The following is a 26050-nucleotide window of genomic DNA, read 5'->3' as shown; positions in this document are numbered from 1 at the left end:
AACCCACCAAACCCAAAACAAAGGCAACTCTGGAAAATGAGATCCCAGAGCAACTGCCAGTGACAACACAAATGTCACCAGAAACCACTGCTGCTACTTCCTCACAGCAGTTGGTAGAAAGATCTCAACCCCGGCCTCAAACTCCTCTTGCATCCTCACAAAAGGATCAAGTTGTAAGCACAGGGACACCACAATATGAAGCTCTAGGTCCACTCGGATCTATCTTCCACAGTCCTGATCCCAAGGACATGTCTCTTTCTACACCCATACCCTCACCAATCATATTGCCACAATCAATAATACCCTTGTTGCATGCAGTTGATATTGCACAGACACAAACCAGTTCCTCTCAATCACCCATTACTGAGAGCATACCTCCACAAGTGACTGGGTCTAATGTTAATACCTCTGTTATCCAAGCAACAGTTGAGGAGGTTACACCCCCTGAGTTACAAGTAACTCTCGGTGGTAGTTCAAGTGGAGCAGCAACTACAACTGATGGATCAACAGATCTTCAGTTGGACAGTTGTTACATTATTAAGACTCCCTTGGAGGCAATTTCTTCCATGGCAACATCGGTAACCACCAGTAAGTTATCTTTAGCTGCTGGTAACATCAAAGGTTTATCGGTTGTTGAAGAAAGAAGTCCCCAGTACCAAGAAAAAGGGGCATCAATGGATGACTTTTGGGCAACAGCTCCTAAGTCACACATTGATACAACCACCACTGGTGGGGATTCAGATGATCCTGTTAAATCAGGTGATGATTCAAGATACAACGAATTGACGGCCAGAGTTGAAAATCTAGAATCTTCTGTTGCCGAAATAAAAGATATGGTGCAGCAGCTGTTAGAAGCTCAAATAGCCCAATCTTCTGCTCCTCCTGCTCAAGCACCTGCTCCACAAGCATTTGCTGCAAATGAGCTATGGAATATTCTCCAACCATTGCTTGAACATCAGCAACAAATGGCTGCTAAACAGCACGCAAATCAAGTACAAATGCTGACCAACATGGTGGAGTCTCGGTTCAAAGACACTCAAGCAGACATCAAGGCTATAAAGGCCAGCATACAACAGAATGCTCAAAGTGAGAAAGGTCCATCTACCATTTTCTTCATGGATACACCCCTGGCAGATAATGCCAAAAAGGGGGAGAAAATCAGGTTGAAAAACAAAGGTATAGAAGATGGGATGCACATTGAACCTGAGAAACCCAAATCCTCAAAAACTTCAACAGCTGGTACAACAGTAGTTACAAAAACTACTGTCAGTAGCCAAACAGCTGCCATTACATCAACACACACCACTTCATCACACACCACCACAACTACTGCTCCACCACCACCACCTGTGTCTACAACACAAAAACCACCACTACCATCACAAACAGCCGAACCATCATCACCCCCTGCTAAAAGGCAGAAGACAACAGATGTCACAACATCTGTTGTAATGATAACAGTGGTTGAAACACAAGTTGTTTCAACTACTGCTAGTCAACCACTGATCACCTCCCAAACAACTGCCACAATAACCCCTGCTCAAAAGTAGAAGACATCTGCTGACACATCAGCAGTTGTAATGACAGCAGCAGTTGAGACACCAGTTGTTTCAACAGTTGTTAGTCAACCATCCACCACTGCTCTATCCTTTCCTATATCTCAACCAAGGCTCTTTAGCAGAAAAAGAAAGCCTATTACTGCCGATGAAGGGATACATGATCCAAATGCTGAAAAATATCCACTAGAGCTTGAAGCCGTCAAAAATGAGATAAGGCAGTTTTATACAGAAACAGATCCCTCAAAAAGAAAATTCTCCTCACTCATTGGCTACATAGCTCCAGAAGATATAAATGATTATCTCAGGATAAAAGCAAGGCAAGCTAAAGTTAAAGCTAAGGTTGACAGTGAGAATGAAAGGCTAAGCGAAGAAGGCATTGCTAATAGACTGAAGTTCTACCTTGCAAAGGTTAAGCAGATGGAAGAATATGCACAAGAGTTAGACACAGAAAAGGTTGATCAAAAGAAGAGATTGAGAGAACAACTTCTAGCCTTCATCATGAAAGACAAGTTCTACCCTGCTGAAGAATCTCAGTTTAAAGAATGGCCTTTAGTAGCTTTGAAGCATGAGGCTGAAAGGATCCAAAGAATCAAAAATGATCCTTCAAAGAAGAAAACTGCTCCAAACTGGAGTAAGTACAAAAGACTCATTGCTGATCTCACTGCTGAATATAAAGGAAAGAAGAAGGAGTTAGTGGATGCTAAAGTAGACACTGCTGAAGCCATATCAAAATGGTCTAGGCAGCAAACTGATGAAGCCTATGAGAGGCTGAAGAAAAGGAAGAAGAGAGAACAAATGATGAAGATGGAACAACAAATTGAAAACCTCAGAACAATGCTAAAATCAGCATACAAACCTATTCTTATCTCAAATCAAGAAGAAGGTACACAGATGTCTGAAGAAGAGGTCAAGGAAAAAGAAGCAGAGTTCTTCAAAGACACCATCATGAAAATGAGTCTGAAAGAAGATAGCTCATCAAAGCTTCAAAGCCTTTTTGTGAAGGTATTAAACAGCCCTGCATCCCCAAACACTGCAACAGGCATGATAGACAATGAAAAACAAGAGCTTACTGGACAAGAAACTGCAGAAGACATAGCTGCAGCAAACAAAGTCATAGAAGAAGCTTTCAAAAGAATGTCTGAGAGTTTGCATGTGTTTTCAAGGCCATCATCCCTCAACTCATCTGATAATAAATCTCTCCCAAGAAACTCATTGGATTCAAAAATACTAAAGTGGAAGTCTGATCAAAAGACCCATGTATTGACTTTGCTCAGATCCAATGGTGAGGTGAAGCATATATCAAGGAAAGAAGCACTAGGCCTTAGTGTTCAAGATTTGTAGGATCTCCTTGAGCTTTCACTGTGCAGGGATGTAGATGACCAGAGTGCCAAAGAATTTGAAGCTGAATTTAAGGAACAAGCTAGGGCACTCTTGATGAGTAATAAAAGTCCTGAATAAGGAATGGTTTTGGCATTATCTGTTCCAGGGGGAGATTGTTGGGATTGAACCCTAACAGAGGAACAGATAATGTAAAGCCAAAACCGGATCCCATCAGTGGACACTTAATAAGCAGCAGTTTACTCTAATCTCTCCCCTTGACAGTGGTTATCTAACAGCTGATGGATGTTAAGTGCTGCTCAACTACAACAACTGATAAACCAAACTCTGATGATTATCTAACAACTGCTGAAGACAAACTCTGTTGCTCTATCTACTGTTGTATCCTAAGTACTGCTGAAGACTCAAGCACTGCCCTCTCAAAGACTGATCACCTTTGAAGAAAGCACTGAAGACTCAACATCTGTGCTAAGGCTACAACAGTGGAACGTGAAGCAGTAGTTTCCTTATGTTTTGTACTTTAGTGATTATCAGATGTTACATAACAGTAGTTTGTATAGAACAGTATTTATAGTTTGTTAGGTCGTTAGATGTCACTATCATGGTGATGTCAGCTGAAGCATATCAGTAGTTTGGTTTGCCTATAAGTATGACAGTACTCTGTACTGTTACACTTGATCGTTTTGAGTGAGTTTTTCTCCTCAATTCATCCTTTCATCTTGTGCAACCAACTCTGGTGTATCAGGCTGAGGGGGAGTTTATATTGTAAGCCTGCACTGTAATCTTTTGCTTTTATGTAAATCTTTTGACTCAATGAAAAGCAATTGTTTATCAATCTACACTTTCCTTTGTTTATGTTTACAAAGTTTGCTACTCATTTCCGCTGCACTTATTCGTTTTATGCAAACAAACACAATCACAGACAGCCTTAGATCCTAACAATTGGTATCAGAGCTTGGACAGTCAAATTCGATCTTACAATCAATTTGACATAACAGTTCAGCTCAAAATTCATTGATACTAAGGTTGGTTGTATTCAGTTGAAAAACAGAGTAACGAGTGAATCATGGTTAAATGAATATTCAAATACTCTGAAAATCAACCAAGATGTCATATGACACACAAATCTCACACAACAAGTGTTTTCATGCATATGTCACTCATAGTTTGTAGATCTGTAAAATATCTGATAAATTATGGGATCGTTCAATGCTTTCAAAATTGATTTCAATTGTTGTTTTGATATTTGTGATGTTTTCAATAAACAACTAAAGTATGTACCTCAGTTCAGCAAAACTTGTGTTCATCTAAAACACTAGAATACTGCTGAAAAAGAAAAGAGGGAATAAAACTTTGGTCAAAATTTCTCATGTGCTCAAAGGCAGGTTGAGTACCTTCAAAAGGATCAAATCAACTTTGTCAAAAACACATTGAGAAAATAAGATGTCAAAACAGTCCTAATCATAAGTAATGTGAGATCTGTAATAAAACATGCTCAAACATGGTCAGATCTCTCAAAACATTGCTTCAAAACCTGAAGTTGCTCAAGATAATCAGTCGGATCAGAATGATAATCAAGAATCTGAGAATATGCCGATATTTGATCGTGGTGATTCAGATTCTGAGGGGGAGCAGATTCAGGATTCAAGTCAAACAAACCAAATTAGTGAACAAGGTGCAAATCAGAATGTTACTAATCTGGAAGGCGATGTAGATGTTCCAAGCGAAGTAATGCCACGAACTCTTTCATACCATCCAGAGGAGCTGATCATTGGAGAGTTGCAATCAGGCGTTCGCACGAGAAGTCAAATTGACCAGGGCCTTACATGTTTTTATTCTAAAGTAGCACCTTTACAAACTGATTTTTCATTAAGTTGTTTTATTTCGCAGATCAAACCGCGAACTTACAAAGAGGCGCTTACTGAAGATTCTTGGGTCAATGCGATGCAAGAAGAATTGAGTCAGTTTGAGTAATTAGGAGTGTGGAAGCTAGTGGATTTGCCGGATGGTCACAGGAAAATCAATACAAAATGGGTATTTAAATGTAAGAGAGACGACAGAGGAGTTGTTGTACGAAACAAAGCTCGACTCGTTGTTCAGGGCTTTAGTCAACAGGAGGGGATTGATTTTACTGAAGTCTATGCTCCTATGGCTCGACTAGAAGCAATCAGAATTTTCCTGGCATTTGCATCTTGGAAGAACTTCAAAGTATATCAGCTAGATGTAAAATCGGCGTTTCTTTATGGGAAGGTTAAAGAGGAGGTTTATGTCGGACAGCCACCGGGCTTTACCGACCCAATCCACAAAAACAAGGTTTATCTGCTGGACAAAGCGTTGTATGGTTTACATCAGGCCCCGAGAGCTTGGTACGAGACTTTGTCTCAACACCTATTAGTCAACAGCTTTATTCGTGGAAAAGTGGATGCCACTCTCTTCACTAAAGAGGTCGACGGACATCTTCTGATCGAACAGATTTATGTGGATGATATAATTTTTGGGTCAACGAATGAGAATCTGTGCAAAGATTTTGAATCAGTGATGAAGCAAAAGTTCGAAATGTCATCAATGGGGGAGATGAAATTCTTTTTGGGACTTCAAGTTGAACAACTACCTGAGGGAATTTTCATTCACCAGACGAAGTACGTGCATGATATTCTAGAGAAATTTGGGATGTCAAGTTCTACTCCAGCTGCTACCCCTTTAGCAACAAATCATGGGATTCACCCAGATCTCACCGAAGACAGGGCTGATGAGACGTTCTATCGTTCCATGATCGGTTCATTGATGTACTTAACTGCTTCGAGACCTGATATAATGTACCCAACATGCCTCGCAGCAAGATATCAATCTAACCCGAGAGCTTCGCACATGATTATTGTGAAGAGGATATTACGCTACCTGAAAGGAACTCCAACATTGGGGTTGTGGTATCCTAGAAAAGGCGACTTTATGCTCGAAGGGTATTCCGACTAGGATTTCGGATGCTGCAAAGTCAATGCAAAATCGACAACTGCAGGATGCTAGTTCTTTGGACCTCGCTTAGTTACCTGGAAGTGTAAGAAACAAACGTCTGTGGCGCTATCCACATGTGAAGCGGAGTACGTGTCTGCTAGCAGTTGCTGCTCTCAGATCCTGTGTATACAGCAACAGATGCGCGACTACGGTTTGCAGTTTCTTAACACACCTCTTTTTGTTGATAATAAGGCCGCAATAAATATAACAAAGAATCCAGTGCATCACGCTAAAACTAAACATATAGAAATTTTACATCACTTCATCCGAGATTGCTTCAAGAAGAAGTTGATTCGAATTGAGAAAATCCACACTGACGAACAGAAAGCTGATTTACATACCAAAGCTTTTGACAAAACACGTTTTAAATATCTTTTAAAACTGAATGGTATGAAGCTTCTTTCGGTGTCGGATGGCATTATTGGCGTTGATGAAGGTACTGTTGCGGATGAAGATGAGAAACAATCTGCAATGGTTTGTCGATTTTTTACTTGTTTTGGTATTTAGGGGGAGTAAATATATTTTTAGAAAATACAAAAACAGTAAAATTTCAAAAATATAAAAACATGATAAAATCTCAAAATCCAAAAACAATATAAAATCTGAAAAAGAGCTTGTGTAAAAAGGGAAAATGATAGTACATCGGCTGGACAGTTACAGTACGCTAAAGATTTGTAAAGTATAAAGCGTTAAACAGTCTCACTGATAATGTGTTGATAGGTTTTCGCACATTTAGTAGATTTGTTCGGGATATAAACCTAAAATTTCAAAACGAAACTTATTTTGTGGGGAACACTACTTGGATATATAGGTAACCCTTGAAATCTCGTTTGAAAGGTCCCTCTTTCTGAAATACTAGGTCTTTATACTCAGTGATATCTGGGGTATTATTTCGGGACTTCTGCTGAATGGAAGTTCTGACCTAGTCCCCGAATAATACTTTCCGCAAATGCTTGAAACATAGCATCGCCCTTAGCAAATTGATTAAACAATAAAATTGATAATCATTGCTGTTGAAACAAAAGATCCTCTAAAGGGGACACACCGAAAAGACGAAGCTGTCATCTCTCTGCGTATACCGAAGTATCGACCTGACCTCTCACGGCCCTCGCATCTAACCCCTTACAGATATCATCTGTGGTATACTCACCTGTAAGACTGAATATTGGGATTCTGGATACGGGAGTATATTCAAGAGGTGAGACACATGAATGAATTAAGTTCCTAAAACATCTAAATCGTATCCTGAGTAAATTTAAATTTGTGTGAGAATTTAAAGTGGATCAGTATATCGACAATCTACGTGAATTGTTTAATTCTGAGTATGAAATTAAGCTTAATGGTACTAGTAATTTGTCTGATAAGCTGATATGATTTCCTGACACGCTCACCAAAAACATGTTTGTAAATAGTTTAATTTCTTTACCTTCTGCAATTTGAGTTTCTATATTTCATTTCCTAGTTTAGAAACTTCATTAAAATCCAAAAAGATTTTATTTCTACTTTATTTCCGACAAACCAAGGTGGAGAGTTGATTGTTGGATTCTCGAGGATTGAAGCAGATGCAGGAAAAGTTCTGGACTGGAGAATGAGGAGAGCTTATCTTGATGAAGTTTGGGTTGTTGAAAAAGTCAAAACAAGTTCATTAATTTGATGCTTGTTATTTTTCAGATAAAGTTTGAAAAGTTTAAACCAAAGTCAGTCTGTTTTGTCACAAGATCAATCAAGGTCATTAAGTTGAACTTGGTAGATTAATTAAGTAATCAGGGTCATTAACTTGGACCTGAATACTTGAGTGGATTTCTAAACTGATAGATATTGAGATTTATTGTTAAAATCAATAGATTGTAATGTTATTGGTTGAGTAACAGGTTGTGGATTTCATTATCCTCATGGCTCAAAAAGTCAAAGTTTGAACTAGACCAAGACCCTAGATCCTAGCATACTGAGAGGGGGAGTCTGTGAAAGGGGGAGTCTGGATCAACAGTCAAAGGGGAGATTGAAGATGGAGCTAGGTTGAGTTCCTGAACCTGTGAAGAAAGACTTTTTGCAATGAGAAGACAAAGTTTGGAAAGAGACCAAGACTAAAGACTCGACGCCGAAGACTTCGTCAACATCCAAGGGGGAGTCTGTTGGTGCACTGAATGTCTGTTATCTACGTCTTAATCGAGTCTTAGGTCTAGATAGGATCAGATTGGAGCTTGGAAATGAAAAAGTGGTTTAAGGATGTAATTCCGCTCCAAATGACATTTGTGTCATTTGAAGCGAAATCAGGTGCTAATGTAATTCCGCTCCTGAAGTTTTATAGGTGATTCCGCTCCAAAACAAACCTGGTGCTTCCGCTCGTAATCTCATGGGGCTCCGCTCGAACCATTTCGAGCGGAATCAGCACTACTATATATAGTTGTTGTGAGATTTCATTCTGGGACTTTGGAGCGAAATTAGAGTCGAGGTGCTGCCAAAATTTTGTCAGAAATCATTGTAATTCACTCGGAAAGTGTTAATAGAAAGGAAATTAAGAGGATAAAGCTGTGTGACTTCATTTACTTTGATTCCGCCTCTGTATATGAAGATGAACTGCCTTTTACTCACTGTTTAGGGTCACAACACGGTCCAACAGAATGGGATGCAGTAGTTTGTTTATTCATTGTATTGTAATGTAATCAGTAGTTAGCAAGCAGTAGTTGTATTAGATCAGTAGTTACAGGTTGTTAGGAGGTTAGATGTCACTTTCATGGTGACGTCAGCCAAGATGCTTCAGTGGTTTGCTCGTGCCTATAAATAGAACAGTACCCTGTACTGTTCTATTAGCTCTTTCACCACTTGTCTTCCTGCACGAACAAATACTGTGAGCTCAAGCTGAGGGGGAGTTTGTTATACATGCATGCATATTGTAATTGAAGTTTGAAATAAATTCAATCATTCGGTTCTATGTTAAAATGTGTGTGAAAAGCATTTCTCCTATTTGATTGTGTATCAAAGTTTGTTTCCATTTATATTCCGCTGCATTTACTTACTCATCTTCTTAATTATCAAACGAAAAACACAATCATAAAGAAACTCAGATCCTAACAGGCTTTTTGGGTACAAATCCAGTTTTCGTTCGGTCCCCGCATCCTTCACAAGCCATAACCATTGTAGTGACTTATTCACTTCATGCTTATTAATTTTTTAGGTTAAAGCTTCGATTTAGGCTTGATATGTGATTTCATCAACTTTGTATGCACCAAGGGCTTTAGCTTTTGCAGTTCGAGGGGTATGCCATTGAAAGCTAGTCATGGCCATTTTCACAATCTGAGTGAATACTTCAGCAGGGCGCCTATTTCCCAAAATCCCTCCAGAATTGGAATCTAGGATTTGGCGTGTTTGAGGTAATAACCATTTGTAGAAGATGGAAACTTGTTGCCATACTTCTAACCCATGGTGTTGACATTTCTGAAGAAGTTCTTTGAAATGTTCCCATGTTTCATATAAAGATTCCCCATCTTCTTGAAGAAAATAGCTAATTTCAATCATTAGTTAGCAGTTTTTGTGACATCTGTGTCACTTCAACCATCAAACAAATACCAAACCAATGAAATATTGTGTTTCATACTTGGGATTTGTATAAATATGTGTATCATTTGCACATATCAATTCTTGTTCGATTTTTGGCTCTAAATCGCTTTCTGGAAGGTTATACGCGCACTGATGCGTAAATATAACCAGTTTAATGCAGAAAACACTCCGGAATAGTGACATAGGCTTAACATACCTTAAATAACCTTTACACAACTTAGAAATAAGTTTTGGAAGGTTTGGTGTGCCGAAATCAAGTTTATTCGCTTACAGGGACTAAATTCGACAAACTATGAAAGTATGTCAATTCGTACTGTAACGGACATTCCGGAACTTGATCATAAGTTAAACATACCCTAAATATCCTTTACATAGCTTAGAAATAGGCTTTGAGGGGTTTGGTATGCTAAAATAAACTTTATGCTCATTCAGGGACTAAAAGCGTCAAAAAGTGCATAAGTTTGCATTTTCGCGCATATCTTACGTTCTGAATACATCCGGACATCCAAAACTTTATGTAAGCATTAAAATATTTTATTTTAGTGTTTGGTATGATAAAACTTCATTCGTTTCACAATTTGGATCGTTTTCACGTCCGTTACGACTTCCGTCGTAATTAACCGAACAACGTAACCGTACGGCCAAACGAACTGACATCCGACATATTTTTGAGCATATTTTAAGTTCCCTATACTTTAACTTCATATTTGAGCCCTTAAATGGGGTTAACGGGGCTTAAACCTGTCAAAATGCATCAAAAATCAAGTTCGAAGACTCAGGGGCCTGTTCTGCCATTTTTTGAAACTTATTGCCAGCTAACCAGGTCCTTACGGACCGTATGGAACCTCTTCCAGTTTGTAAAGCCCTCCCAGACTAGCAGAAACCATTTTTAAGAAAACCCAGCTGGTCCTTGGTTTTGCAAATGGTTTTAAGGTTCCTATGGGCTGGTTTTAATGTCCCATGGTTTCATAAATCAGTGGGCATGAGGTGTACGGATGAGATTGAAGCTCGGTTTTCGATGAACGATCCTAACGGTTGTACGAAAACTATAAACACCCCTCATGATTTCACTTCAAACTCACTTGATTTCTGAGATTTTCTCTAAGTTGAAGTGTAAAACACTTCATACCTGAGAAATACTTGGAAAATCAAACTTGTGGGGACCTTCTGTAAGTATTCTTTCGTTCTTTTTCTTCGTTTTAGCGTTAAAGTCAAACTGCATTTTGACTTTCTGCATTTACCAGTTTATGGTCAATGCGAAGTTCGTTTGAACTTCCTAACGTGAGCGTAATCACGATGGTTATAGTCCCTAGTGACTATATGTGACAACCGGTAATTAACGGCTCCTAATTATGCGATTAACAAACGTTTAAGGCGATAATAAGTAGTGTTAAGACACGAATTAACTTAATTAGGCTTGTGGAATGCCTAGGAACGGTTGTCTGACTTTAAAGTGCGCGAACGGTGGTCTACGAAAAAAAAACGTTGAATATTTAACGGTAACGAGCTGAAACCGTGCGAATACTGACAACACCCGACAAATTAAATTTTTTTTTATGGTTCTATTTTATACGAGTGACTAGTGGGCATAATGAAGTTAGTGTTTTATACATCTAACAAAACTTAATCCATGCCATTGTTGAATTATTTCATTCATAACGACACCTTGTGGCGTCGGTATAAACTTGTAGCCTTTGCTAATCGTAATCGATTGTTTCATGCAAAACCACATATGCTTTTCGATTGACACATCATTTAAGTAGTCTTAATGCAACTATGTATTACGACGATGATACACCAGGTTCGTTTGTATTTCATTCGGTGTATCCTTTCAACTCAACAATGTCAACACCTTGATTTTATCTTATTTATTTACTGGTTCGATAGTTGACAAATCATTTTTAGGATTCTATTTATTTGAGCTTGTTGAATTCGAGTTTCAATCATACAACAACCAACGCAAGTATCCGTTGGTAGTAAATTCTCTTGTTTCAAAAATTGATTGCATATTGTGAACGTTCCATTGGAATTCTATTGGTCGAAATTCCTCTTTTGTTGAATCCTGTAAACTTGGTCGCATTGGTGATAGTATCACTACGCTTCGTTCACTTGACATCGGTTTCTTGAACAAACTCAGTTGAACCGTTGGGTTTTTATTGATGCAAAATGTCTTGACGTTCATATAATTCGAATAAGTCTGGATTTGATTACGCAGTCATTCATTTTGGTTTTATTCGGACTTACCTAGGAGCAACACAACTCTAAGGAGGTAACATAGACTAAATTTCGAGGACGAAATTTCTACAACAGGGGGAGAATGTGACAACCGGTAATTAACGGCTCCTAATTATGCGATTAACAAACGTTTAAGGCGATAATAAGTAGTGTTAAGACACGAATTAACTTAATTAGGCTTGTGGAATGCCTAGGAACGGTTGTCTGACTTTAAAGTGCGCGAACGGTGGTCTACGAAAAAAAAAGTTGAATATTTAACGGTAACGAGCTGAAACCGTGCGAAATACTGACAACACCCGACAAATTAAATTTTTTTTTATGGTTCTATTTTATACGAGTGACTAGTGGGCATAATGAAGTTAGTGTTTTATACATCTAACAAAACTTAATCCATGCCATACTTTTTGATAGCTTGGTGAAAAACAAATTCCAATAAAGTGAGAAGCCATCTCACGTTTTCTTTTGCCATACCCATTATGGCATATGAAATTGCAATATTATACTAATATAATATGACCATATGTGTAAGTGTATGTCACTTGATTGAAACTTATAAATATCAACTAATACTGATATGATCTTGTTGTACTACATTTTGTAACTATAGATATGATAAATTTTATTTATCATTTAGTTACATTATAAATATAAATATAAATACATATAGTTAGAGTGGGATCAGAAGACTTTGCAAAATATAATAATAATTTGTAGATCTTCTAGAAAGGATGTAAAAGACAATTTGTTTAAAAAAAATATAACAAAATAATAGCAATCCCATGCCTTTTTCCTTTGGTCAGGCGACTGTATTGACAGAAGTGGGAATGATGTGTTAAATTACCATCATGGAATGGTATGGCCTGCATTGAGTAAACTTCCACCACACTTTACCTATATTATACGGATGTTGGAGATCATTTTAGATGGGTTTTTGGCTTTACAATTCTCGACAGATTCACTTCAGATCTGTCCAGAATTTTACACTACATCAATTGTTTTGTGAGTTATTTTGAGAGCTTGAACAACCTATTAACTAGTCTAAGTGCTAAGTCTGGTTAATTAGGTGTTGTGGTTGTGTCGGGCGGCAAAGGTGGGGTGGTGGTGACGCAGTGACGTCCGATCTCCCATTGCCCCCCCCCCCCCGGTTATTCCGACGACGGCGGAGTTGTACGGCGGCGCTAAGGTTTTTCCGTCGATGATGATGACGATGATACAAGATGATGATGATTACAATGGTGATGGGTTTTCCGTTTCGAGCTACGTCGCCGGTCGTAACGACTCCGGCAGCCGCGAATCAAACACCTCCACTCCGGTGGTGGTAGTGGTGGTAGTGATGATGGCAGTGTTGGTGTTTATGTTCAGTTCGTTTCAGTTTGATTCGGGTCCGGGGAAGATGTTACAGATTCTCGTTTTGGCTTGATTTTTGGTTCGGATAGTAACGGGATGGTGCTTGGTGACGGGTCCACGGCAATAGCGATGATGGCGGTCGGTTAGGCTTGTGATTAAGCGGGACATATTTATGTCTCGGGTTCGCGGTCCAGGTTTCGGGTTTAGACGGGTTCGCTACGGAATCGGGTTTGGATCAGAATTTGTCAATAGCAGATGTGTGTGGTTTCAGTTCGGGTCTCGTTTCGGGTTAACGGTCAACCACGGCCAGATTTTGGGTCAACAAGTCAACGGTTCAGTCAACCGTGGTCAAAGTCAGATTTGGGTTCGGTCAACACCGGGACAACTCAGTCAATGCTGGTCAACTCGGGTCAACAGTCAACCTGATCAGCCAGTCGAAACCAGCAAACACACGACGCGGTAAAGTTTAAACATAGCGAGCTAGTTTACGTTAGTTAGATTTTAGTTAGTTTACGCGACCGAGCTCGACCCGATTCAATTAATTATTAGATAACGTTTATACATTAGTGATTATTTACGCTTTTGCATTTGACGAGTAATTATATATATATACATATATATATATATATATATATATTGTTGTTGAATAAATTGTTAAATTTTGACAAAATAACGACAACTTGAGTTGTCGGGTTATTCAAAAAACAGAGGAAACTCTGTCCGTTTTTCGTAAAAATTCGAAATCCGATACGTTTGTATTTTACAAACGATATTTATCGGAAGCAAAGTATATTTGTGAAATAAGTATAAAGTATAATTATTTTTGACGACGTTACGAATCACGAGACCAATGCTTATTTAAAATAAATATAACGTTATAGTTATTTCAAACATCGAGATTTCCGAGCGTTTTTACAAACAAATATAATGTTTATATTTATTTCAAACGCCCAAAAATTCAGAAATATTTTATAAAATAAATATAATGTTTTATATTTATTCCTAACGCCAACGATTCGGAAATCGTATTTCAAAAGTCTAGTGCTCGGGAAACATATAACATAAATATAATTATTTATATTTATTTCGAGTGTCGAGACTTCGAAATTCTGATAAAAATTATTCGTTACAAACGTCTAAACCGAACACGACACGTACCGCTATCCCTCTGCGTATTTCTAGTTATGACAACTAACCTGAATTCATGACTTCATGTACATATATTTGATTATATACATAAATATAAGTATATATCTTATAACACTCGAAAACTTAATCGATTTCGTGACTTAGTATTATCCCAATTATAAACGGGATCAAATAACCATAAAATGGTAATTCTAAGTCAAGATAACACTACCTTAGAGTCGTTTAGTTAACGATTCGATAGAGCTCGGACACGTAGTTTAGCCACGTTTAAATTAGAAACTGATAAGTTATTCCTTATTAGGATTAGGAATGCTATAGTTGCACGCTAGCGAGTTCACATTCTTGGAACAACATCACGGAATCACGTTAAGCTAGCTTTGCACAGGGATGTCCAGGTGAGTTCATAACCCCCACTTTTTACTGTTTTACATTTTTATAAATGTTTTCGGGGGTGGAAAGACATGCAAGTTTTGCAAAAATAAACAACTTTTCGTTGAACGAAAACTCATATTTCTAAACCATATTGCGAATGGATTTCAAGGAACTCAAATGGTTTACGAATGGTTTATACTAAACATACCGGTCTTACAAAACAAACGCGTATTTCACAAACGTGCATGATTTTCATGACTAGTGACAGGAATGTCCTAGTTACTACAACGGGACTGGGTTGTTCTGCGTACGAACAACGAGACAACCCAATGGGTTTATGTCCCCCTTTTTCTTTTGAAATACATATTAACTATGGTATGATTAAGCTATGGAATGAACTCTTGGATCACGTGCGAATAGGCGCTAACTTAGGCACCATTAATCCTTTTAAGGACCACGGAACAGGGGGTAGATCTATCGGGTACGGGCGAGCCCCACTCACGGTCCTTGTGCGGCCACTTAGAGTGCTTTTGTGTCCCTGTCGAAGTGAATCGACACTTAAATCGTCTACCGGGTTGAGTGCTTCCTATGTCGGCACACATATTAATGTCTTAGCTACACATTAATGATCAACATGTTCATAGACGCATTACATACCTACTTATAAACTGAACTTTCAAATGTTTTTAAGATTCATTTGAAGTAAACTCACAAATACATGGATTTACAAACTTTGGTAACGTTTTTCAAACTATACCTAAGTAAGAGGACACGCTGATCCTGCTTACAAAGGTTCGTTTGGGCTTGGCCCATTCTCTCTCGTGCAATGCACAAAGACTCTCGTGGGCTAGACTCACAGTTTTCATATATCATGCCAAGAAAATGATTTTACTACATTTTCCCAACAACTTTAAAACCGGTTATCAAAAAGATTTATTTTAAATCTTTTCAAAACAAACTATGAACTCGCTCAACTTTATGTTGACTTTTTCGCATGTTCTTTCTCAGGTTACATTGTCAAAACTACGGAACGGTTGGAATAGAAGAACCCACGGGATTTCGAGTAATTAGCGGGCGTTCATTTTTTAGAAGTCTTAGCTTTTTGCTTCCGCTGTGCAATGAAGATACCGGTCCAGTCACGCCAGCTCTGATATTTCGGGGTGTGACTGATTGGTATCAGAGCTATAGGTTTTAGCGAATTAGGTTTCTATAGAGATACCTAGGCTTTAACCTCACTATCCTCTGGGGACTTAGATATCAAGAATTGAACACATACAGAACGCCTAAGACTCGAATATGGGTTCCAACCGTTGCCGAAAACAATGAGTCAACAATTTTGGTTTTAAACAAACACAAGTGTTGTGTTGATACACAGTACACGAAACAATTACACACATAAAGCAAGACTTTGAGAGTTGTGGTAACACACATTTAGGACCTCTGGAAAACTTATGACGAAATTCGTTAAAGGTCCTCACGTAGGAACTGTGATTATTAACTCGCGCAAACGCCATTATATTATGTCGTCTATGCTATCTTACTTACCTGAGCAGGTAACCTACGCGGACTGAAATGGTAGTGCACGAGAATAAATGAAACTCAAATTATACGTCGACGGATGTCGGAGCAAATCACATTCTACGCGGAACGAAACACTAGTGCACAAGTATACGCGAAACTTAAGCCATACGTCAGCGGACGTCAGAGTACATCACACACGACTTTCGAGGCAAGGCCTCGGGGAAAACACAAATAGACACGACAACAATGATGCTAATTTCGTCAGTGGGAGAACTACTGATCGAAAAGCAGCAATATGCCACGTGATCCTGCAAACGACATGAAACACGCTGAGGTACGTTTAAACAAGATTTCACAATGGTCGATACTTAGTCTGAAGAGACTCACAATTGTTGGCGCTGCAAAAGAAGTCACACGTCTTCGCATCTCCTCTATTTCATTTATGGCGATTACGCTATGTTCGACATTCCATGGTAATGTCAACTAACAAACGGTTATCACGTGGAATTCCAGGTAAAGTCCTTAAATTTCTTTTGTTGAAATTCTGACTTTTGCATATAGTGAGTAGATTTTCGTATTTCTACTCCCCCTAATGGTCATTGCACCATGAAGATTTTATTTCATGATAGCGAACACTCAATTGTTTCATTTTTTTTTTTTTGACAAATTCATCTGATACGCATGCATTGTTTGTTGCGCATGTGGTTTCACTCCAAATTGATGCTTTATCAAAGTCCAAATATTCTTTCACTATACTTGAGCGTTGCATTGTGATCTAGATGACCCGCCTTATTGCAATGTGTTGACTCTTTGATATCGAGTCGACGGATTTCTTGGAAAACTCATTTTCTTTTGAGTGGTATACATGGTTTTTCGTTGTAACCATGTCGAAATCTCTTGTTAACACATGCATTTATCGTTGGAATGTGACTAAACCAAGTTTAATTGTTGAACTTGCTCGAAATATATATTCGATTCAAGATTCCATATGATGGATTGAGGCCATCATATTCGAAATAATCCCAACAAGCACTTCATTTGCTTTGAACCATAACATGCTTGTTTGGTCTTCGACTTCATTGTATCGTTTCTTTGATCACGATCACCTTGTGGTGGCGTCTTTCACAAGTCTAAAGCTTGCGCTAATCTCGTTGCTCATATTATGTACGGATTTAATCATTTATTTATTTGTTTATTGATATTAAATCCGCTTTGTTGATTTATCATATTAAAGCAATCTTTACACAATCGTGTGTTAAGATAATGGTACACAAATTTATGTCATATTTCGGTGTACCTCTTAACGGTTCTTTCAGCATCGATCAAACATTTTGTATATTTATTGCTCTTTCATTTTCGATCGAAAACGTTATTTATTTATTTCATTTTCAATCGAAAATCCTACGAGATTTGTTTGAAACAAACATTCAGATTTACTTTGTTGAACCTTTTATCTGATTAAAACACGGTGATGCTTGTTCGGTCACCGCTATTGTTGAATTATTTCATTCATAACGACACCTTGTGGCGTCGGTATAAACTTGTAGCCTTTGCTAATCGTAATCGATTGTTTCATGCAAAACCACATATGCTTTTCGATTGACACATCATTTAAGTAGTCTTAATGCAACTATGTATTACGACGATGATACACCAGGTTCGTTTGTATTTCATTCGGTGTATCCTTTCAACTCAACAATGTCAACACCTTGATTTTATCTTATTTATTTACTGGTTCGATAGTTGACAAATCATTTTTAGGATTCTATTTATTTGAGCTTGTTGAATTCGAGTTTCAATCATACAACAACCAACGCAAGTATCCGTTGGTAGTAAATTCTCTTGTTTCAAAAATTGATTGCATATTGTGAACGTTCCATTGGAATTCTATTGGTCGAAATTCCTCTTTTGTTGAATCCTGTAAACTTGGTCGCATTGGTGATAGTATCACTACGCTTCGTTCACTTGACATCGGTTTCTTGAACAAACTCAGTTGAACCGTTGGGTTTTTATTGATGCAAAATGTCTTGACGTTCATATAATTCGAATAAGTCTGGATTTGATTACGCAGTCATTCATTTTGGTTTTATTCGGACTTACCTAGGAGCAACACAACTCTAAGGAGGTAACATAGACTAAATTTCGAGGACGAAATTTCTACAACAGGGGGAGAATGTGACAACCGGTAATTAACGGCTCCTAATTATGCGATTAACAAACGTTTAAGGCGATAATAAGTAGTGTTAAGACACGAATTAACTTAATTAGGCTTGTGGAATGCCTAGGAACGGTTGTCTGACTTTAAAGTGCGCGAACGGTGGTCTACGAAAAAAAACGTTGAATATTTAACGGTAACGAGCTGAAACCGTGCGAAATACTGACAACACCCGACAAATTAAATTTTTTTTTATGGTTCTATTTTATACGAGTGACTAGTGGGCATAATGAAGTTAGTGTTTTATACATCTAACAAAACTTAATCCATGCCATACTTTTTGATAGCTTGGTGAAAAACAAATTCCAATAAAGTGAGAAGCCATCTCACGTTTTCTTTTGCCATACCCATTATGGCATATGAAATTGCAATATTATACTAATATAATATGACCATATGTGTAAGTGTATGTCACTTGATTGAAACTTATAAATATCAACTAATACTGATATGATCTTGTTGTACTACATTTTGTAACTATAGATATGATAAATTTTATTTATCATTTAGTTACATTATAAATATAAATATAAATACATATAGTTAGAGTGGGATCAGAAGACTTTGCAAAATATAATAATAATTTGTAGATCTTCTAGAAAGGATGTAAAAGACAATTTGTTTAAAAAAAATATAACAAAATAATAGCAATCCCATGCCTTTTTCCTTTGGTCAGGCGACTGTATTGACAGAAGTGGGAATGATGTGTTAAATTACCATCATGGAATGGTATGGCCTGCATTGAGTAAACTTCCACCACACTTTACCTATATTATACGGATGTTGGAGATCATTTTAGATGGGTTTTTGGCTTTACAATTCTCGACAGATTCACTTCAGATCTGTCCAGAATTTTACACTACATCAATTGTTTTGTGAGTTATTTTGAGAGCTTGAACAACCTATTAACTAGTCTAAGTGCTAAGTCTGGTTAATTAGGTGTTGTGGTTGTGTCGGGCGGCAAAGGTGGGGTGGTGGTGACGCAGTGACGTCCGATCTCCCATTGCCCCCCCCCCGGTTATTCCGACGACGGCGGAGTTGTACGGCGGCGCTAAGGTTTTTCCGTCGATGATGATGACGATGATACAAGATGATGATGATTACAATGGTGATGGGTTTTCCGTTTCGAGCTACGTCGCCGGTCGTAACGACTCCGGCAGCCGCGAATCAAACACCTCCACTCCGGTGGTGGTAGTGGTGGTAGTGATGATGGCAGTGTTGGTGTTTATGTTCAGTTCGTTTCAGTTTGATTCGGGTCCGGGGAAGATGTTACAGATTCTCGTTTTGGCTTGATTTTTGGTTCGGATAGTAACGGGATGGTGCTTGGTGACGGGTCCACGGCAATAGCGATGATGGCGGTCGGTTAGGCTTGTGATTAAGCGGGACATATTTATGTCTCGGGTTCGCGGTCCAGGTTTCGGGTTTAGACGGGTTCGCTACGGAATCGGGTTTGGATCAGAATTTGTCAATAGCAGATGTGTGTGGTTTCAGTTCGGGTCTCGTTTCGGGTTAACGGTCAACCACGGCCAGATTTTGGGTCAACAAGTCAACGGTTCAGTCAACCGTGGTCAAAGTCAGATTTGGGTTCGGTCAACACCGGGACAACTCAGTCAATGCTGGTCAACTCGGGTCAACAGTCAACCTGATCAGCCAGTCGAAACCAGCAAACACACGACGCGGTAAAGTTTAAACATAGCGAGCTAGTTTACGTTAGTTAGATTTTAGTTAGTTTACGCGACCGAGCTCGACCCGATTCAATTAATTATTAGATAACGTTTATACATTAGTGATTATTTACGCTTTTGCATTTGACGAGTAATTATATATATATACATATATATATAGGACAAAGATCCGTTAGGAACCACCCCTTATTGCGAGAACCGCGAGAACCAGTGTGAACACAAACAGTAATTCCTAAAAAAATCTAAAAAACACCCAAAAAAAAATTTTTTTATTTTTTTACTATTTTTTTTTTTGAAAAAATCGCTATATTTTGTTAATAAAAAAAATAAAAAAAATTCAAAAAAAAAAAAATTCGAGTAACAGTTATCCATGCACATGTGCATATGTGTCGTTTCTTTGTCAAATTCCGTAATTCATTACAAATAATAGTCAATTGTACTTTCATTTACACTACTACGTGTAATACACTATCTTTTACATTACCAATGTTAGAAATGCACATGTGCATCTATATGTATCAACAGGAAATAAGGTGTTTTGGTACACTATTTTCTCTTTCATCTATCATTCCATCCATAATACACAAGCATGCACATGTGCATTTCTGTCATTTCTTTGACAAATTCCGTAATTCATTACATATATTAGACAATTGCACTTTCATTTACACTACCATATGTAATACACTACTTTTTACATTACCAATATTAGAAATGCACATGTGCATTATATGTATCAACATGAAATAAGGTGTTTTGGTACACCACTTTGAATACACTTTCCCTTTCATCTATCATACCATCCATAATACACTACCATTACCTCCTACCATCCATAATACAATACCATTACCTCCTACCATCCATAATACAATACCATTAACAATATTTTCACTTTATTACATGTATGTAAACACCATTTATACCATCCAATCAACATATTACATAAAAAATTGACAACTATAACCAAACCATCAACCACTAGATATAACTAACCAAAAAACATGTATATGGGTCTACTTCTCCATTCAAAATCACAAACTTTTTGTACCAAAACACGTTATATGATGGTTATACCTAATTATGCACATGTGCATTTTGAATATTGGTAATGTAAAAAGTAGTGTATTACTAATGGTATTGTAAATTAAAGTGCAATTGTCTATTCCTGATAATGTATTACCGAATTTGTTGAAGTAATGATACATATGCACATGTGCATGGATAACTGTTACTCGAAAAAAAAAAAGTTTTTTTTTTTTTTTTATGGAACGAAATATAGCTATTTTTTGTTAAAAAATATTAAAAAAATAAAAAAAAAATTTGAGTGCTTTTTTGATTTTTTTTAGATTTTATTTTGTGTTCACATTGGTTCTCGCGGTTCTCGCAATAAGGGTGGTTCTCGCATGAACCTTACCCTATATATATATATATATATAGGACAAAGATCCGTTAGGAACCACCCCTTATTGCGAGAACCGCGAGAACCAGTGTAAACACAAACAGTAATTCCTAAAAAAATCTAAAAAACACCCAAAAAAAATTTTTTTTTATTTTTTTACTATTTTTTTTGAAAAAATCGCTATATTTTGTTAATAAAAAAAATAAAAAAAAATTTCAAAAAAAAAAAAAAAAAATTCGAGTAACAGTTATCCATGCACATGTGCATATGTGTCGTTTCTTTGTCAAATTCCGTAATTCATTACAAATAATAGTCAATTGCACTTTCATTTACACTACTACGTGTAATACACTATCTTTTTTATATTACCAATGTTAGAAATGCACATGTGCATCTATATGTATCAACAGGAAATAAGGTGTTTTGGTACACTACTTTCTCTTTCATCTATCATTCCATCCATAATACACAAGCATGCACATGTGCATTTCTGTCATTTCTTTGACAAATTCCGTAATTCATTACATATATTAGACAATTGCACTTTCATTTACACTACCATATGTAATACACTACTTTTTACATTACCAATATTAGAAATGCACATGTGCATTATATGTATCAACATGAAATAAGGTGTTTTGGTACACCACTTTGAATACACTTTCCTTTTCATCTATCATACCATCCATAATACACTACCATTACCTCCTACCATCCATAATACAATACCATTACCTCCTACCATCCATAATACAATACCATTAACAATATTTTCACTTTATTACATGTATGTAAACACCATTTATACCATCCAATCAACATATTACATAAAAAATTGACAACTATAACCAAACCATCAACCACTAGATATAACTAACCAAAAAACATGTATATGGGTCTACTTCTCCATTCAAAATCACAAACTTTTTGTACCAAAACACGTTATATCATGGTTATACCTAATTATGCACATGTGCATTTTGAATATTGGTAATGTAAAAAGTAGTGTATTACTAATGGTATTGTAAATTAAAGTGCAATTGTCTATTCCTGATAATGTATTACCGAATTTGTTGAAGTAATGATACATATGCACATGTGCATGGATAACTGTTACTCGGAAAAAAAAAAGTTTTTTTTTTTTTTTATGGAACGAAATATAGCGATTTTTTGTTAAAAAATATTAAAAAAAATAAAAAAAAATTTTGAGTGCTTTTTTGATTTTTTTTAGATTTTATTTTGTGTTCACATTGGTTCTCGCGGTTCTCGCAATAAGGGTGGTTCTCGCATGAACCTTACCCTATATATATATATATATATATATATATATATATATATATATATATATTGTTGTTGAATAAATTGTTAAATTTTGACAAAATAACGACAACTTGAGTTGTCGGGTTATTCAAAAAACAGAGGAAACTCTGTCCGTTTTTCGTAAAAATTCGAAATCCGATACGTTTGTATTTTACAAACGATATTTATCGGAAGCAAAGTATATTTGTGAAATAGGTATAAAGTATAATTATTTTTGACGACGTTACGAATCACGAGACCAATGCTTATTTAAAATAAATATAACGTTATAGTTATTTCAAACATCGAGATTTCCGAGCGTTTTTACAAACAAATATAATGTTTATATTTATTTCAAACGCCCAAAAATTCAGAAATATTTTATAAAATAAATATAATGTTTTATATTTATTCCTAACGCCAACGATTCGGAAATCGTATTTCAAAAGTCTAGTGCTCGGGAAACATATAACATAAATATAATTATTTATATTTATTTCGAGTGTCGAGACTTCGAAATTCTGATAAAAATTATTCGTTACAAACGTCTAAACCGAACACGACACGTACCGCTATCCCTCTGCGTATTTCTAGTTATGACAACTAACCTGACTTCATGTACATATATTTGATTATATACATAAATATAAGTATATATCTTATAACACTCGAAAACTTAATCGATTTCGTGACTTAGTATTATCCCAATTATAAACGGGATCAAATAACCATAAAATGGTAATTCTAAGTCAAGATAACACTACCTTAGAGTCGTTTAGTTAACGATTCGATAGAGCTCAGACACGTAGTTTAGCTACGTTTAAATTAGAAACTGATAAGTTATTCCTTGTTAGGATTAGGAATGCTATAGTTGCACGCTAGCGAGTTCACGTTCTTGGAACAACATCACGGAATCACGTTAAGCTAGCTTTGCACAGGGATGTCCAGGTGAGTTCATAACCCCCACTTTTTACTGTTTTACATTTTTATAAATGTTTTCGGGGGTGGAAAGACATGCAAGTTTTGCAAAAATAAACAACTTTTCGTTGAACGAAAACTCATATTTCTAAACCATATTGCGAATGGATTTCAAGGAACTCAAATGGTTTACGAACGGTTTATACTAAACATACCGGTCTTACAAAACAAACGCGTATTTCACAAACGTGCATGATTTTCATGACTAGTGACAGGAATGTCCTAGTTACTACAACGGGACTGGGTTGTTCTGCGTACGAACAACGAGACAACCCAATGGGTTTATGTCCCCCTTTTTCTTTTGAAATACATATTAACTATGGTATGATTAAGCTATGGAATGAACTCTTGGATCACGTGCGAATAGGCGCTAACTTAGGCACCATTAATCCTTTTAAGGACCACGGAACAGGGGGTAGATCTATCGGGTACGGGCGAGCCCCACTCACGGTCCTTGTGCGGCCACTTAGAGTGCTTTTGTGTCCCTGTCGAAGTGAATCGACACTTAAATCGTCTACCGGATTGAGTGCTTCCTATGTCGGCACACATATTAATGTCTTAGCTACACATTAATGATCAACATGTTCATAGACGCATTACATACCTACTTATAAACTGAACTTTCAAATGTTTTTAAGATTCATTTGAAGTAAACTCACAAATACATGGATTTACAAACTTTGGTAACGTTTTTCAAACTATACCTAAGTAAGAGGACACGCTGATCCTGCTTACAAAGGTTCGTTTGGGCTTGGCCCATTCTCTCTCGTGCAATGCACAAAGACTCTCGTGGGCTAGACTCACAGTTTTCATATATCATGCCAAGAAAATGATTTTACTACATTTTCCCAACAACTTTAAAACCGGTTATCAAAAAGATTTATTTTAAATCTTTTCAAAACAAACTATGAACTCGCTCAACTTTATGTTGACTTTTTCGCATGTTCTTTCTCAGGTTACATTGTCAAAACTACAGAACGGTTGGAATAGAAGAACCCACGGGATTTCGAGTAATTAGCGGGCGTTCATTTTTTAGAAGTCTTAGCTTTTTGCTTCCGCTGTGCAATGAAGATACCGGTCCAGTCACGCCAGCTCTGATATTTCGGGGTGTGACACTATACCTACTGATTACCACGTTATCTAGGCTCAGTGACGAGTCGTAGTTTCGGCCAAAATGCGTATTCTTGCGTATTTTGTAACCAAACTACTTGTGGGTATCAAGACCCTTTGTCTTGATATCAAACCTGTTTTTAAATCTCGTTAAACATGTTCTAACATGTTTAGCTCGTCACTTTTAGATTTGTGCTTATATAGGGTCACAAAGGTAAGCGATCTAAACAATCGCTTATGCTTTCGAACCCGACCCATTTGGTCGATCATTAGGATCCGACCAAACATGTGACAACTCGAGTTTCCAAGATTCTACTTCAGCATTAATTGCTCGTTAACTGTTTAGTTGTTTGCTTGTTTGCCTTGTGATTGTACACACTGAATTATATGTGGAGATGTTTGTTTGATATATTATGTGTGTAATATAAGTAAAGTGTTTGGTTGCATGAACATGAACTTGTAAACTGTTTAAGATTAGAACTACCCAACGAAACAAAGTGTTTCGCCATCCACCACTCCGACGAAACAGGAGTGTTTCGCCATAAGTCACCTCGACGAAACAAGTGTGTTTCGTCACACACATCTCGACGAAACAAGTGTGTTTCGCTGGCCCAGTGATTTGCCGAAGCCCATTAAGGGCCCGGCACGTTAATTCGAGTATTATAATGTAAACCGACTTTCTGTTGCACACTTTTAACAAAAATCGAAACCCTAGAGCTCTCTCTTCTGTGTGACGGCAGTTTGAAGTTCTCAAAGCTATTCTTAGCGATCAACCCGTTATTTCTCCTATCTCGGTTAGTGTAAATTATTGTTGATTGAATCGTTGTTAATTGTGTGTTTGAAATCGGATTTAATTGATTATTAGATAAGGTTCATGTTCATGATTAGATGATGTTTTGGTCATCATAGGATCTAGATTATCGGATTACGGATTCGTATGTCAAGAATGGATTGTTTGATGATTTGTGGCTAGTAGATAGGGATTGATATTCTGTCTCGAACCATTTAGAATAAACTCGATGCTCTTGATGAAATTGTTATGTCACGGTTTATGTTTTGGTTGATATTTGCATACCACGATCATCACTGGATTGAATATTAAACGAATATACGTTATAACGTTGTGGGTATCAAAGATACTGTGTTGAATGATTTCTGTATGTTGATGATGTTGATGACGGCTGCTAGCAATGATTAGGGTTTCTGTGATTAACTGATTAATCGACGTAACTGACATTTTGGACGAAACGCCGATGTTGATGAAACA

At 37.1% G+C, this 26050-nt stretch overlaps 1 long non-coding RNA gene and 1 other non-coding gene across 2 annotated transcripts; both read left to right on the top strand.

The window, feature by feature from the left end:
* The first annotated feature begins 9324 nt into the window (after positions 1-9324).
* Positions 9325-9430, top strand: LOC118479961. Its single transcript, XR_004861603.1, has one exon. It is a non-coding gene; the product is annotated as a small nucleolar RNA R71 (small nucleolar RNA).
* A 6366-nt stretch (positions 9431-15796) lies between these two features.
* On the top strand, positions 15797-24817 carry LOC110910693. The gene is made up of 3 exons (XR_004860877.1): positions 15797-19985; positions 23550-23643; positions 24629-24817. It is a non-coding gene; the product is annotated as an uncharacterized LOC110910693 (long non-coding RNA).
* Positions 24818-26050: the final 1233 nt, after the last annotated feature.

This window comes from Helianthus annuus, chromosome 6 (genome assembly GCF_002127325.2).
Source record: "Helianthus annuus cultivar XRQ/B chromosome 6, HanXRQr2.0-SUNRISE, whole genome shotgun sequence".
NCBI lineage: Eukaryota > Viridiplantae > Streptophyta > Magnoliopsida > Asterales > Asteraceae > Helianthus > Helianthus annuus.
This window is presented reverse-complemented; position numbering and strand designations above follow the sequence as displayed.